Source organism: Physeter macrocephalus, chromosome 4 (assembly GCF_002837175.3).
Source record: "Physeter macrocephalus isolate SW-GA chromosome 4, ASM283717v5, whole genome shotgun sequence".
Taxonomy (NCBI): Eukaryota; Metazoa; Chordata; class Mammalia; order Artiodactyla; family Physeteridae; genus Physeter; species Physeter macrocephalus.
The window spans coordinates 126,778,873-126,789,679 of record NC_041217.1 but is presented as its reverse complement, the minus strand read 5'-3'; the positions used below and the strand labels follow the sequence as shown (position 1 = coordinate 126,789,679).

The window sequence follows — 10,807 nt, the reverse complement described above, 5'->3', positions numbered from 1 at the left end:
AGCGGCTGGGCCCGTGAGCCATGGCCGCTGAGCCTGCGCGTCCGGAGCCTGTGCTCCGCAACGGGAGAGGCCGCAGCAGAGGGAGGCCTGCGTACCGCAAAAAAAAAAAGAACCAGGCCCTAATCCTGGCAAACAGAGTAAGCCATCAGGAAATATTTATTCCCTTCTCCCCACTTCCATGTAAGCTCCACTACTCACAGGCTAGAGGCGAGATGCACTGTTAACAAAAGGTAGAGTGGTATAATAAGGTATAACAAGAAGATTCCTGATGCAAGAAAAGGGCATCTTGTTACCACAGAGTTGTTTAAATAACCAGAGCAAAACCCAAACACAGAAACCATTATTCTTAACTCTGGAGATTAAAGAGTACAGACTGTTCAGGTTATCACAAGTTCCAACATGAGGCAATAATAAAAGGCTTTCATCTCATCTTTATTCCTGACTTGATCATTATCAAACATTTACATTTTCAGAAATGGCCTTTCCTGCATCACCTGAAGAGAAGTAAATATTCATCAACAAAGACACCATGTGCCAAAAAGCAGTGATGAGTTAATGCTGTGGAAAGAATATAAATGGCTTCCTAGAAGCTTTGGGAATGTGGGGAAGCTGGAAGGAGGAGATGAGGAGGACTGAGAAAAGAAAGGGAAAAGGTCTATATTTAAATTTTTAAACATCACTATCAAATGATTCTGAATCAAAATCTTCTGCTACTTCAAAAAACTTCTCATTAATCTACTGGTTCTATAAATATTCACATTAAAGTTGACCTCTGATACTTTGGAATTGGTATTTATATATTCGACAATCCTAAATACTGATTTTTAAAATCTTAAGCAATTCTCCATCTGCCTAATATTCAGATCATAGTACTACCAATTATTAATTCACTGAGACCTGCTGTGGCAGACACAGCCAGGAAAGAAACAGAAGAAAGAGACAAAGCAACAGTGTCCTGCAGACAGGGGTCTAGTTAGAATACCACAAGGCTGGCTGGCAAGTGCTCGACAGTGCCACTTCACCTGCTCTGATCCACTCCCGATCTTCCAACGATCAGGCAAGTACAACCTACCTCTCCGAGACCTACATAGCCATGGACATATTTACCAGCCTCATACAATTAGAAATCCATCCTACAAACATATACTAAAAATGCCCTCCATGTAGCAGCTCCATGGCCGCGGACAAGAGTCTGAAGGAACAGGCTGTCTCCATCTCCCCCTGCAGCTGACCTGTCTGTTCACAGGTGTAGCCAGGTAGCTCTGCCTCTTAGATTAGACCCTGCCTTCCATATTCCATGTGTAAAATATGTCAACCAATATCAAAACCTATGAACTAAGACAGTTTGACTTTTACTGCGATTTCCTAATACACACAAGTTCTGCCAAATAATTGAGGCAGGGCCTCTGAGTACATTCTTCCTACAGTGACCAGGGACACCCCATCTTCACTCCCCACACAGCAGCTGCTGGGGACCCTTTTCTCATCTTTCTTACCAGGCACATAAAGCAGAGCTATGTTGCCTCTTCATCTATCTTCCAGAGCTCCTATCTGAACAGAAGGAAACAGAGAGGTGACCCAGGGTTGACTAGAAAGCATTTAACTGTGGACTCTGTGACATTTGCAAAATTCTATAATGTGGGGCAAGTTACTCTCAGAACCTCTCAGAACCTTAGTGTCCTCATCTGTGAAATGGTGATTAGAATACCACCCTTACAGGATTGATGTGAGAATTATATAATTTATTTATATAACAATGTTATATATAATTATATGTTAAATTATATAACTAAATTATAGACTTAATAGAACAACAGATCATTTTCAAAAGGTCAATCAGCATACAGTAGACATCCAATAGGGGTAAAAGTCAAAATGCTAAGGAATACCAGGGACTAATACTGCCAAAAAGCAAGAAGAAAGGGGTTTTGGCAGTTGTTGCTTCTCCCCCATCTCTGTGGCTGCACACCAATTTATTCATCCAGAAAATCAAGGAGTCCTAAGTATTGTAAAACCTTCCTGGTTTTGGTCATCCCAATTAGGCCTTAATTGTATTACGAGTAAGCAAGACTTGACCTAACCTCTACCATCTGTAGTGTATTAGTAACCCTCAGAGTATTTTCCTAGCTGGGTATTCATCCTTCCCATTATGAGACATTCAAGGCACTCTGCACTTGATCACCAACCTACTTCTCTCTAGCACAGTCAGCCCTCGGTACCTGCGGATGTAGAACCCACAGATACAGAGGGCTGACCATGGAACTTGAGCATCTGAAGATTTTGGCATCCATGGCAGGGCCTGGAACCAACCCCCTGGAAATACCAAGGGAGGCCTGTTTCACCCTTGTGAAATACGTCTTGCTCTAGCTGTACTGGAGTTCCTACCAGCACCTCCCCAGCCTCCACCCAACATCTGCCTTTCCAGCCCCATACTTCTGCTCACGCAGTACTGCATGGCTGGAATACCCACCCTTCTCTTTCCCACCTCTCCAAATCCTACCCACTGGACAAGTCCTGGCCTAAGTATCCTTTCCACTATGAAATCTCCCAAGCAACTCTGTGTGATTTTAGTTCCTGAGACCACCACAACCTTTATTACTGGTGCCAGTCTGGATAGATACTTTGTGACCTTTGAGTGATGACAGCTGTTGAAAGCTCTTTTGAGGGAATGTATTAAAAGGGCCTTGGCATTGCTATTATTAATGCCATATAAATGCCTGATGTTATTATAAATGCTATGTGATTCCTATATAAATGAAAGCCATTACTATTAATATAAACATTTCACACTTCCCCTCTTCCTTTGGTCTAATCTCATCACAGTAGCCAGGGTGGTCCTATTAAAACTAAATCAGATCATGTCACTCTATTCAAAATCCTCCAACTCTCTTCCTAGCTCTTAAAAGTTGTCCCTAATCTGCCCTCACCTCATTACCTCTATGGCCCCATCTCATTTCAGGCACTCCACTCCCACCTGCCACACTGGCCTCCTTGCTGGTTCTTGAACACACCAGGCACACTCCCACTTCAGGACCTTTCCACTTGCTCTTCCCTCAAGAAATCAGTATGACATCTTTGATACCAATCTCCAACTCGGGGCTGAGTCCAAACTACTCAAGCATTTCCATCATTTTCTCCTCTACTTCTATTCCTTTTTCTTTTCTGCCTCTTAAAACACCTTAAAATGTGGGTAGAGGACTCCCATCAGAACTTTTAAAAAGATAATATATTTTATGTGTTTCCTACACCGGGAAGAAGTTCCTTCAAATGTCATTAGTCTCCTGCAAAATAACTTTAGACCTAATGACCACATGACACAGTTTCACAGGACTTCCTCAGGGTGAATCAGAGAAGTTTAGTGGCAGAACTAGGATAGACGACTCTAGCTTAAAAACTGAGCACACGAAAACTGAGGTCATGAAAAGTGAACTATATATAAATAGCTAGCAGCAGTACCCATAACAAAACACACATTTTTTGGCTATATTCCATTTCGGTGCTCTTCTGTAAGGAATTATACTATAACCAAGGGCTAGCTAACCTCCCTACGTCCTATTTAAAAGTCCAAGTTATTCTAGTGAGATGCCAGCTATTTAACTCTAAAAAGGTTGGTAACTGTTACAGCAGCAGCAACCAACTGATAATACAAAACATGTCCTCTCTCTCTCTCTAAATGAGAGACTACTAAGTAAAGGAAAAGCTCATGTCCTTACTTCAGGAGAAGCCTAGAACCAGAAGAGAGTCTGCTAGGATGGAATTATTCAGGAGAAGAAGTCTGCAACTAGGAAGCAACACACCTTTTAAGGCAACAGGCAAAGGAGTCCAAAATGAATGAATTGTAGATTCAGGCACTGGGCAGAGATGGCTGCAAAGTCCTCAGAACGTAACTCTGGAGCTAGACTCTGAGCTGCGCCATGGCCCACCCCAAAGACTGCATAGACTCTAGTTCGGTGTCAGAAGCTACAGTAAAATGGGTTGTGTTACACAAAAGGAGGCTGACTTAAGAGTTATATAACCAGTATGATGACATATCCTGAAGGGATATGAAAATAAATTCATTCGTCTATTCACTATTTACTAGACTGCAGTTAAGAAAATGTGGAAGGCAATCAAGGATTGAATATTTACCAGCTGGGTAGTATGTGGCAAGCTTCTCAGCCCCTCTATGAAATGGAATATTCACAGCATCTGTCACAGAGGGCTGTTTTAAAGATTAAGTATGGAGTACTTAGGGCAATGCCTAAGCATAAAAAATAGCCTGGTATTTTGTTATTATTATTTCTGGTTGGATGCCTATTATGGACCAGGAACTGATAAATACTGACACAACTATGAATAAGACAAGTGATTTCTACCCTCAACTAGCTGAGACTCTAAGGTAACAATGGCTACATATGGTTTACTTAGGTTACATTACAACTAATCATTTACTGAATGATAATTCATTAAGGGGTGAGAACTTGGACTCTGGAGTCCAACCCATCTGGGTTAAAATCCTTTAATGACTTACTAGCTATGTGACCTTGGCAGAGCTATGAGTGAATGCACCATGTCTCTCTGGAGCACGATGCCTAGCACACAGAAACAGTCTCAATGCATGTCTTCAGAATGCATTCAACTCAAACTTTCTAAGCCTCAGCCTCCTCATTTATAAAACAGTGATAATAAAAGAACTTCAAAAGAGTGTTATGAAGAATTAGGCAATTCAACAAAGAAAGGACAGTATTTTCAACAAAAGGTACTGGAACAATTGGATATCTGTATTAAAAAAACACATACACAGGAAAAAGAATCTTCATCCAGACCTCACACCACATATAAAAATTATTACCAAACAGGCTATATACCTAACTATAAAACCTAAAACTGTAAAACTTCTAGGAGAAAATCTTTGTGACCTTGGCTTAGGCAAAGATTTCTTAGACACAACACTGAAAGCACAACCCATAAAAGAAAAAAACTAGTAAATTAAACTTCATCAAAAATTTTAAATTTTGCTCTTCAAAAGAGATTAAGGGTCTTCCCTGGTGGCGCAGTGGTTGAGAGTCCACCAGCCGATGCAGGGGACGCAGGTTCGTGCCCGCGTCCATTAAACTTCATCAAAAATTTTAAATTTTGCTCTTCAAAAGAGATTAAGGGTCTTCCCTGGTGGCGCAGTGGTTGAGAGTCCACCAGCCGATGCAGGGGACGCAGGTTCGTGCCCCGGTCCGGGAAGATCCCACATGCCGCGGAGCGGCTGGGCCCGCGAGCCATGGCCACTGAGCCTGCGCGTCCGGAGCCTGTGCTCCGCGCAATGGGAGAGGCCACGACAGAATGAAAAGCAAGCCATGACTGAGAAAAACTACTTGCAAATCACACATCTGATAAAGGACATGTATCCACAATATAGTGATATAAGGAACTCTCAAAACTCAAGAAAACAATTCTAGTTTTTGAAATGAGCAAAATATTTGAATAGCCATTTTACCAAAGAATACATACAGATGGCAAATAAGCACATGAAAAGATGCTCAACATCATTAATCATTAGGGAAATTAAAACCACAATGAGATACCACTACCGATCTATTAGAATGTCTAGAATTTGAAAAACAAAGCCAAACTGACGATACCAAGGGCCAGGATGCAGAACAATTAGAGCTCTCATACATGGCTAGGGGTTACGCAAAATGGTACAGACACTTTCGAAAATAGTTTGGCAACTTCTAACGAAGTAAATATACACTTACCATACAGCCCAGAAATTCCACTCCTAAGTATTTACCCAAGTGAAATGAAAACTTATGTTCATACACAAACTTTTAAACAAATTAAAGTTTTAGCAGCTAACACAAAATACCTAAAAACTGATAACTATGCATATAACTTTCAGTTGATGAATGGATAAACAAACTGTGATGTATCCATACTGGAATACTACTCAGCAGTAAAAGGTATAAACTACTGATACATGCACACCACAGAATCTCAAATGCAACATGGAATCTCACATGCAGTATGTTAAGCGAAAGAAGTCAGACCAAGAGCTACATAACATTATGCATCATTATATGACATTCTGGACACCATATGGATAGAAAACAGATCTTTGTAAGGGGAGAGAGGTTCAATGCAAAGGGACATAGGGAGATTTTGGGGGGTAATACAATTATTTTATACCTTGAATATGGTGGTTACATAACTGTAATAGTTGGTTACATAACTGTATGCATTTGTCAAAACTTGCAGAACTGCACAGGAAAAGGGGGGCATTTTACTGTATTTAAATCATACATTATTATTATTTTTTTAATGGAAGGGAAAAAAAAAAGAATCACAGATAAAGATAAGCTCCAGAGATTCTACATATTCTAGCCCGGGCAGTTATGGGGATGATGATGTCATTATCTGGAGAGGATACGTTACTCGGGCCAAAGCCACAGGCCAGAGCCCAACCTCTGATGAAAGTACAGAAGCGTGTTCTGTCACCACCCTTCACTATTCATTCCCCACTTGCTCTGCTGCTTTTTTGGGCTTGGGTGAACATGCACTAATTGGCCACTGGAAAAAGGCACTTAGGGGAGTTAGAGACAGCCAGGCTCTCCACAGAGCCCTACTGAAAAAAGGAAAAAAGAAAAAAAAAAAAAAAGCCTTCATAAATCACAATATCAAATTTGAATGGAGCCTGAGAAGCTACCAATGCAAACCTCCTGCTTCCTGGAATTGAATCATATTAGAGGGGACTATTTAAACTTTTCTTAAAACAGCAAAGAAACGAGGCAGGATGAAGGGGAGCTAGATGCATCTGAGTTTAATCAGAGAATCCTTTAATAGTACAATTTAATTAGTGATTTCCTTCAAAGTGCAATAAACCAAGGATGGACTGACACCATGTCCAATCAAAGTGAAATCTAATAAGTAGCCAATTTAAGTTTAGTTTTCACATTTAAAAAAGTAATGTTCACAACCTATGAGTCTGCTTATTAACTAGTGGAAGATAAGTCAAAAAAAACAATAAAACCATAATTTTCATTTTAAAGAGAAAAAGTGAAAGAAAAAAAGGCAACATATACTTTCCTTTACAAATGCTGTAAAGCACGTTGTAATGGAAAGAGTATTTGAAACAGAAGGTCACCTGGATTTTAATCCCAACTCTGCAAATAATTTGAACGCTGACTGGTGACTAAGTATACTACTTATTGTCCTTAATCTTATAATGAAACAGAGATTAAAGAGATACGGCATGTAAAATTTATTACAATAAAATGTGAAAGCAATTAGGAATTATTAAAAATACTACAGAGGGGAAGAGAACCAATGACATCATTATCAACTAACCTTGCTAGCAAAACAGTACTGTTTAACCAGAACTATAATGCACTACTTAACACAAAAAGAAATTCCACTGGAAGAATTTTCAAGACGTTACATATGTTAGGCTGACATACGTTGTAACATTCCAGCATACTCAGGCACTTAGAAGTTTCTTTAAGTAGCCTGAAACGTGAAAAGAAAAAAACCCTAATATTTCTTATAAGATATTATAAGAGATTTGAACTGCAGATATCTGAAAATGCAAACAGCAGCTTTTATTTCATTTTGACTATCGAGTTCTCATTTGAAGGGGACAAAAAGAAAATCAAGGCATCTCTGAATCAAGTCTATAACATGTCATAATGATTCTTTAATCTAGGTTTTTAGAAATGAAGGAAACTCAGGCCACATCCAAAGTCAAAACTGGTTCACCATGTTGATCCTTATATCCTGGCCCTTCTTCACGGCTATTAATGAAAGAAACTGGTATTTACTAAGCATAGATGTGAAACAATCAATCAGGTACTTTACATTCACTGGATTATTTCATTCCAACAACTCTAAGGAGACAGGTATTTCTATCCCAAACACATAAGAAAACTGAAGCTCAGAAAAGATAAACAACTCATTCAAAATCACACAGGTAGCAAGCATCAGAACTGTGACTCTGACCAAGATCTGAGACTCAGCTACTCATCTTCCTTCTATAACATGCAATCCTCAGGTATACTTACATACCCACCCTCTCACCAACTCCTACCCCACAAATAAAAAATGATTTTTCCTCTAAAAGACAAACAACAATAGTGGCAAATAAATGTCAGGGAAGGGGAAACAATGAATTACTAACCTATTAATAATATTAGTATGGAATATTAAATTCTCATATTGATTCATAAGAAAGGTAGAATAGGTATCATCATTTGTTTACATCTGAAGAAATAAAAGCTCAAGAGAAGTTATATACTTTCTTGCAAATTAAAAAAAAAAGATACTACCATATTCTAGAAAAGAGTTTTATAGTTTCCAAAGTGTTTTTTTTTACCAATCCATACAGCAATATACAGCAATCCAATCAAGCAAATATTTATTATGCAATGACCAGGATTCATTCTAGGAGCTTGGGAAACGTGAGTGAAGAATACAGGCAGAGATGCATACCCTCATGGAACTTATATTATAGCAGGGGAGATAGAAAATAGGTAATATATATAAATATAAATAGAAAAATAGAATAAGAGGGTTTGGGAGTATCAGAAGAGGAAGAGCAGGCTGCAATTTTAAATAAGGTGGTCGGGGTAGACTTCCTTGAATAGGTAACATTTGAGCAAAAATTTATAGGCATAAAGGAATTAGCCACGCAAAGTATCTGGCAGTATAATGTTCCAGGTAGAGGAAATATCCTGTCCAAGCACCTAAAGAGAGAGCATGCCCTGTATTCTAAAGGAACAGCAAGGAAGTCTGTGTAGATGAAGTGAGGTGAGGGAGAAGAGAAGCAAGAGTTGAACTTGGAGGACAAGAGGGGGATAGATCTTGTAGGGCCTTGTCAGGACTTTGGGACCTGGAGAGACATGGGGGAAGGGGAGTAAAAAGAAGAGTGACATGTTCTGACTTACCTTTTACAAGGAATATACTGTCAACTCTTGAGAACTGACTAGCGGTGGGATGGGGGGATGAGTTAAACCAGGGATACAAGTACAGAAGACTAGGCAGAAATCTAGGCAAAAGATGTTGGTAGCTTAGATGATGATGGAAGTTATGCAGATGGTGAAAAGTGATATTCTGAAGGCAGAACCAACAGAATTTGCTAACAAACTGGATACTGGGTATAAGACAGAAGAGTCAAGGATGACTCCAAGGCTTTTGAACTGAGAGGCTAGAAGGATGGAGGCTCCATCAGCTGAGATGCAGAGGCTGTGGAGGTGGAAGAGACTTTGGAGAAAATAAAGGAGTTCAGTTTTTGACATGTCAGCCAGAGATGTCAAGTGGGCTACTACATATAAAAGTCTGAGTTCAGGAAAGAGGTCTTTAAAATTTGAGAATTTTAAAGCATATAAATAGTGTTTAAAAGCATGAAATTCAAAATTCTCAAACTGAATAAGATCTTTCATGCAAGTCACCCTCATCACTGTTGAAGATAAAGTCTAAAGAAATGCAGTGGTATGTCCAAGGTTAGATACATATAAAGCAACTCTAACAGAGCTGGTATTCTTTAGCCTGGAATTTTCTTGAGAACACTGCATTGACATCTAGCACAATAAATAAAGGATTATTCTTTGAAGGCTAAATAAAAGGGGTTCAACTTCCAGAAAAGACTCCCCAAGAACTGTGGATAAAATATGGAACCACTGTCTCCCCCTTTTCTTAAAAAGCATTATTGAAAGACGTGAAATGTATAGTTTAAAGACAGCCTCTTCAATAAGTGGTGCTGGGAAAACTGGACAGCTACATATGAAAGAATGAAATTAGAACACTCCCTAACACCATACACAAAAATAAACTCAAAATGGATTAACCTAAATGAAGGACTAGACACTATAAAACTCTTAGAGGAAAACACAGGAAAAACACTCTTTGACATAAACCACAGCAAGACCTTTTTTGACCCACCTTCTAGAATAATGAAAATAAAAACAAAAATAAACAAATGGAACTCATGCAGCTCAATATCAAAAAAACAAGCAACCCAATCAAAAAATGGGTGGAAGACCTAAATAGACATTTCACCAAAGACATACAGATGGCCAAGAGGCACATGAAAAGATGTTCAACATCACTAATTATTAGAGAAATGCTAATCAAAACCATAATGAGGTATCACCTCACACCAGTCAGAATGGCCATCATCAAAAAATCTACAAACAATAAATGCTGGAGAGTGTGTGGAGTAAAGGGAAGAACCCTCTTGCATTGTTGGTGGGAATGTAAATTGACATAGCCACTATGGAGAACAGTATGGAGGTTCCTTAAAAAACTAAAAATAAAACTACCATGTAACCCAGCAATCCCACTACGAGGCATATACCCTGAGAAAACCATACTTCAAAAGGACACATGTAGCCCAATGTTCACTGCAGCACTATTTACAATAGCCAGTTCATGGAAACAACCTAAATGTCCAATGACAGATGAATGGATAAAGAAGATGTGGCACATATATACAATGGAATATTACTCAGCCATAAAAAGGAACGAAACTGGGTCATTTGTAGAGATGTGGATGATCCTAGAGTCTGTCATACAGAGTGAAGTAAGTCAGAAAGAGGAAAAACAAATATCGTATATTAACGCATATATGCAGAATCTAGAAAAATGGTACAGATGAACCTATTTTCAGGGCAGAAATAGAGATGTAGAGAAGGGACATGTGGACACAATGGGGGGAAAGGAAGGGTGGGACAAAACTGGGAGATTAGGACTGACATATAAACACTACCGTGGGTAAAACAGATAGCTAGTGGGAACATGCTACAAAGCACAGGAAGCTCAGCTCAGTGCTCTGTGACAACCTAGA

At 39.2% G+C, this 10,807-nt stretch overlaps 2 protein-coding genes across 4 annotated transcripts in view; one reads left to right on the top strand and one right to left on the bottom strand.

The window, feature by feature from the left end:
* Window positions 1-733, top strand: part of MIER1 (MIER1 transcriptional regulator) — a 74,791-nt gene extending 74,058 nt beyond the window's left edge. For 2 of the 3 annotated variants that reach the window (XM_007109068.4, XM_007109069.4), the window contains one exon: window positions 474-730. The gene's annotated coding sequence lies outside the window, so the exon portion shown is untranslated. Of the gene's footprint in view, window positions 1-473 lie in introns of all 3 variants that reach the window. The other variant, XM_024119588.3, reaches the window with a different exon arrangement.
* SLC35D1 (solute carrier family 35 member D1) overlaps window positions 1-10,807 on the bottom strand; it is a 56,090-nt gene that overhangs the window by 8,141 nt on the left and 37,142 nt on the right. The gene's annotated exons all lie outside the window — the stretch shown is intronic.